Below are 6,195 nucleotides of genomic sequence, written 5' to 3' on the forward strand. Positions count from 1 at the left end.
TCCCCGATATTTATGTCCCAAGCTCCGACCTTCGATTAAATAACATTTTTCAATTTTACGCTTTCGCCACAAATTTGTCCAGTTTATCCGAAAAAAATACACACACGCGTACGCAGTTAATAGAAAAAAATGAAAAGATAGTTGGAATTCTGGGTGTTTAGGTCGCCTCTAAATTCGAGAGAGATCTTATTTTGGAAGGGGCTGACGAACGAGTAGGAGTAAATTAAAATACAGTAGAGGTCGTGAAGAGGGCTGAGGTAGAAGCGAGAAGGAGTTTAGGAGAAAGAAAGAAGTGGAAGACGCGTTAGGGTTGGGGGATAACTTACGAGAAGAACCGGCAATTTATACAGCCATTACCACAGGTGAACGCCGCGAGCAATACGTGTGAGGTAGGCTGATTTAAAAGCCCTCTTAGATTCGGAGTGCTCCACTCTCTCTCGCTCTCTTCTACTTAAATTCCACCTTCTTTCTTTCTTCGCAAACTCGCTTGCTGCACTTGTTCCACTTTCCTTTCAATCATCAAAATCTCCATTCGCCCCAACGATAATTGTCACTAGAAGTTGTACTCGTAATAAACACGAAAGTCCTTTTTTTTTTTTTTTTCTTTTACAGTATCAGATAGATTTTATAAGATATGAGAATCTGCCGAACGATATTCCAGATTCCCAGCTGTCCCTATATTAAATTTTTACGACGAATGCCGGCCGTAACTTATAATTGACTGTGCGTTCAAATCGCCAGTGCATATTCGTACAAGCTGTATAGATATCGATCTTAATTGACTCCATTCGACATAGATCAATGTTCCGTTGATACGATGATAAACTAATTAACTTTGAGTGTTTTAAAGGAAGTTTCCAATATATCTATTTCTCTATCTCGTGTTTTTGTGCATTTTGCCAAATAACAGAATGGCAGTTCTGGTTTCTCCTAGTGGAGTTCCGAAATTTCGCGAGTTTCCTATTCTCGCCGGGTTGAAGAGGCATATATACGGAGCGAGGAGGAAAAGGTCAGCGCTATTACGCGAACGATTTTTCATGAAAGCTCCCCTGTATACCGGGGACTCGTCATAAAGCTTGGAGCGCTTTCTCGCGCTTTCGCATTTATACGCGAGGCAAATAGCATACGCGACGACGATATTTTATCGCCAGAAAGCGGAGTGCCACTTTACTTTGTCCCCGGAGGTATCTTGTTTCGCCAAGAGCCACTTCGCTTGTATGATTTAACGAACGCCGGATGTTGGGAGTAATGAACTGATTTATTACGAACGTGAAACAACGAATTAGATTTGCTCGCGTTTGTATGGGCATAGTGAACTACGATGGGAGAGTGAAAGAGAGAGAGAGAGAGAGAGAGAGAGGGAGAGACGAGAAGCATCATTGGCAGCAAGCAGCTAGAACGCAAAGTGTTCTTATATATATATATGTAATGGATGAGAAGAGAAGAGGAGGAAGGAGAAGAAGGGTAGAGGAGGGGAGGAGGGATGAAGGTAGGGCATTAATTTCTAAGCTTTACGTGGTTCTTATTAGAATCTCTGCGGGGACGCGCGATTCTCCGAGAGCACAGCTGCCTCGCTCTCGTGCGCCTTTTCAGCCAGAATTATGAGTCTATTTTTCGTTCGTTCCACGACTTATTTGCATGTCCCATGAACCTGCTAGAAAAATAATCCTCCCTTAATAAGCCCGTGACGATAGTCCTATTGTTCTTCTTTCCCTCTTTCCCATATCCCAGCAGCAGCAACAGCTGTAAATCTCACGACCAACTGCGGGAATAAGCATGAATTATCATGGAGGTACAATAAACATTGCGAGTTTTCCACTCGCGACGCATTAAAATTCACTTATTCATCGTCATAAAAATGCACCGATAAAGTTGCATAATTTAATTAAATGTGTTGAAGCACTTTCGGTGCTGGCGCTCTCCGGGAGTATTACAATTTCAACATATTCATGAAAAATATCACAGCCCTCTATGGAAATGTGTAATGCGAGAGAAATTTATCTTTCTTAAGGATGGATCGTGGCGAATGAGAAAAATACCTTTAGCAATGCAGCCACGCTATAATTACTATTATGACTGCATATATACATATATATATGTGTGTGTGTGTGTGTGTGTATACCTCTATTACATGCACGTATAAACGAAGAGACGAAAGAATGCAAGAAATTAATTGCATGAACAGGGGGATTGGGATTGATTACTATATATACATACACATGTATATATGTATAGGGAAATTTTGTATCACTTGGCAGATACGAGCCATTATTCATCCTATTGGATTATATTTCAATCTGTGGATGAGATTTTTGCGTGACTCGGTTCGCGTTGCATACTGATTTTTCGTCGTCATTGTTCGGCTAAACGTGTGGCACATTCTGTGTGTATATATATATGTATATAGTATACTGGCAAACGTACGGATGCCCAGAACTTTTCATCCATGATCCTCAGAAGAACGCCATTGAAAGGAGAAGTCTGAATTAAATTCCATCCTATAGAAATAGTCTATTACTAGAGAAACGATGGGCTGGAATTTCATATGACCTATTCGCTTCAGTGACTATCAATGCTCGCGAGGAAAATGCGAGGATATCGAAATTGGATGTGCTGAACGGATAAGTCTGGCCCTTTCCTCTCCTCTGCTAAGCGTCTAAGACACTTTTCTTTCTCTGTGCTACAGCTATCTTCTCGCATCTTGCATCTCCTCCCACCCCGCTTTACCTCGATCATAGTTCCAACTGAATCAGAGATATTAAAATTTAGCACCGAGCTGCTGATCTCTCGTTGGCTTGGCAGTCGTTGGTCAAAGTGGGAGATAAGAAGAGGTCGGCCTGAGAAAATTATGAAATGAGATTTTTTGGCCCAGTGACCCGGCAGAGACGGCGGAAGTGCACCCCTTCTGGACGCACAGAGAGGCAAACTATAAAAAGCAAAGTCACTGGTAAGTCCCAGGGAGATCCGTCGACGGAGTTATGTGGCTTTAAAAATGCATACGATCCGGCTCGTAAGCCATTTTATGGGCCAACGACACCCTCACCTGCATTATCATCCGTGCTTATACGACGCATCAACTTATAGCTGTCCCCTTCCAGCAAACGATAAACTTATGCGTTTTAGGACTCTGTAAACGTAGTACGGCTGACTAGAGAACCCTCCGGAAAAATCCAAAAAACTTTTATTCGTCGCCGGTTGACCCAGTGAGGAAAGCTCGATCAGTTTACAAGGTCAGCGTTGAAACGCTAATATTTTATTTAGGGGACTACTACTATCTACGTACTGTCAAATTTACCAGCTGCAAAGTGATAAAACGCTATATTTATTGAGTGAGATCCCCTGCAGGTAATGAAAACCTTGGCGAAATATATGTTCACACAACGCTTATCCTAGGATCTGCATTCTTTTGTTCACTCAATTTTTGGCCGAAAACTTTCAAGATTTTACACCTAATTCAGAAATAGTGCACGGAGGAAGATCTCCTTTGGTGATAATAAGGAAATTGAAATTTGTTTCACGCTCGTTGCTTTGTATTCTTTGCAGAGATTTCTCACATTAATGCATTTTTAGACTGAAATGAGAAATTACGGGCATCCTTGAACCTGCATGTTTCCCAGGAAACGTCTAATTGGGTCACACAGCTCGGCATTATTCCACCTGGTGGGTGGCCAGCTTCGGAGTCCTTGGTGAGAAATCTACGTCCACGAAATACAATTTTCCAGCAACCCCAGGACTCTGTGTGCCCAGAATTTTTTCTTACTGCTCTCACTCGCGTCTTACCTCCAATCTACTTCCTCGCAGAAGGGCAGAAATTGCTGAATTACTCGCGGAGGTCCTTAACAAGTTCTCGCGAAAAATACTTCAATTAGCTACGCGCCATGGGAATATTTTATCAGAATAAACCTGCCCAAGTGAAACAAATTTTAATAAAACCTTTCCTTCTTATCTTTGCTCGCTCGATTGCTTTATGAAGAAATACCAGTATAACGCAGCTTACTCACCATTCTCTGCTCCCCCTCCCCCTAATTTCATAGAATTTTACGAAAAAACTTTGAAACGAGCACTCAAAAATTCGATTCTTCTCTCAAAGTCCTTCTGCGCGAGGAAGCTGGAATACTTAAGTAAATCTTCAACTGAAATTTAAACGATTTGAATAACACGGAGAGACTCTTACACTCTATGCTGTGGCATGGTACTTGAAATAAGGTGTGTGAAGCTGGAAGCCCATTTTAAGGAAACCCTTTTTTCAAGAGTACTAAGATCATTTACAATAGTTCTAGAGTTCCTGATGAAATTTAAAAAATGGGATTCCAGCTTCGCACACCCCTTGAAATGCTAGCCCTCTCACACTCATTATGATTACTTTTATCAAAGCGCGTTAATATTAAGTTTAGGGTTTGAAACGATTAGGACTTGACAGTGAAAATTGGTTATTTCGTAAAAAGTACGTGCACACACGTTATTTACATGCACTCCACTGTCGCTTGTAATTATGAATTTAATTTTAAATCACTCTCCACCTCGTAACTCTGCAACAAATTTATCAACAATAAATACCCCCTGACTAAATACACAATCGATAGTATAGGTAGACTGGTGTATGAGTGCGCAGAGCCTAAGAGTACACAAGCTCAATTTTGAAACAAAATTTTGTGACTAATTTTAACGATGAAAGGATTGTTTAAACCTATCAGTGTTCTTTTTCGTACAATTAAAATCCTTTACAAAATATTTTATAGGTAAAATATTGAATATGCGTAGGGAAAACTCCCCTCCCCTATTTGACGCTTAAGGACTTTTTTAACAATATTAAAATATTGCGATTGAGACTTTTCCTGTTTGGCAGTGAGAAGTAATATCTTGTTTGATACTGGGGGACAGCTATCCCTTAAAAATTTGATGATTATTTGGAAAGAATCTATTCAATGCAATAAAATCTAAACTATTACAAAAGTATTTATGTACGTATTTTTTATTTTGCGTATGTAGCTAATGTTTGCGACAAGATAGATACAGTCCAGTGTTGGACGACTTCCCTGAATTCTTAAGAATGAAGCACTTTTACACCCCAGTCTTACCCTATATCTATATTGACGACGTAGTACGATTACGAATACAATTTTACGTTGAATCAATGAAACTAAAAAACCTACCAAGACAAATTAAATGATCGTGATGAAAAATAAAGCGGAAGTATAAAACGATATAAAGAAAAATTGAGCAAAGCTTTTGTTTTTGTTGGTAATCCATCAAAAGTACAGAATAAAAGGTTGTAATAAAATATAGCGTCCATAGCAAATCCGACGTAGGTTTTATGAGATTTTCATGCAACCGGTAAAATATGTACGTAGCTCCCTGTTGCAGTTAACGCGGCGAGTCGAATAAAAATTGATCGCTTAGCTGGAATCACGCAGCTATAAATCCAAGCTTGATCTGCTCTTAAGCTGTCGCGTGGTTTGATGCATCGTAGATCTTTCGGTTCGTGGTATTTACCAGCGCAACAGTGAGAAGCCTGTATATATTTCAAAAACAGCTCTTTTAAATACTCTTGATTGACACGCCTAACGATTTTATCAGATCTCACGGCCAAGCCAAGTCTATTTCCCTAGCGTTTTCCAGCTTTCGCTCTGCCACGCAACTTAATCGACCATCATAATTAATAAGCGTCGACGTTTCGCTATAATTACCGAGTACGATCAACGCGGTCTAACAGAGCGAGAATGATTTTTATTGCGGAATTAGCGATTTTGACGTGGGAGCGCAACAATCATCTAGCGACGTCGGGCGTTTATTATTAGGAATAAATAAGGATCGTCGTATATTAAACGAGGCGTTCGTAGTGTAGTGTTCGCGAGACGTTTATCGTCTTTCAGTGCTAGCTCTCGTAAAGCAAAGTAAGATTCCCGGAAGAATCGTGGTCTTGGCTGTGCGAACTGTCGCCCGATGACGAGAGTCCCACCGTCACGGTGGCCTCGTGCGCAACGTGAAAATGGCCAACTGTGTGACGTCAGGGGTGTGGCAGCCAAGTCACGAAAAGTCACGAAAAGAGCATAAAAGGGGGTCGTAGTCTCGTCTGGTGTTGGATTTCGCAGCGATAAATCGACTTTTACATCGTCGTCGTTGTCGTTGTCGTCGCGAACTTGGTAGCTCGGAGCACATTGGTTTCAGAGTGCTGCACGGTACATGTAGAGAAGA

This window comes from Prorops nasuta, unplaced genomic scaffold (genome assembly GCF_024137725.1).
Source record: "Prorops nasuta isolate Cenicafe-Biocafe unplaced genomic scaffold, Cenicafe_Pnas_1.2 PNAS00021, whole genome shotgun sequence".
Taxonomy (NCBI): domain Eukaryota; kingdom Metazoa; phylum Arthropoda; class Insecta; order Hymenoptera; family Bethylidae; genus Prorops; species Prorops nasuta.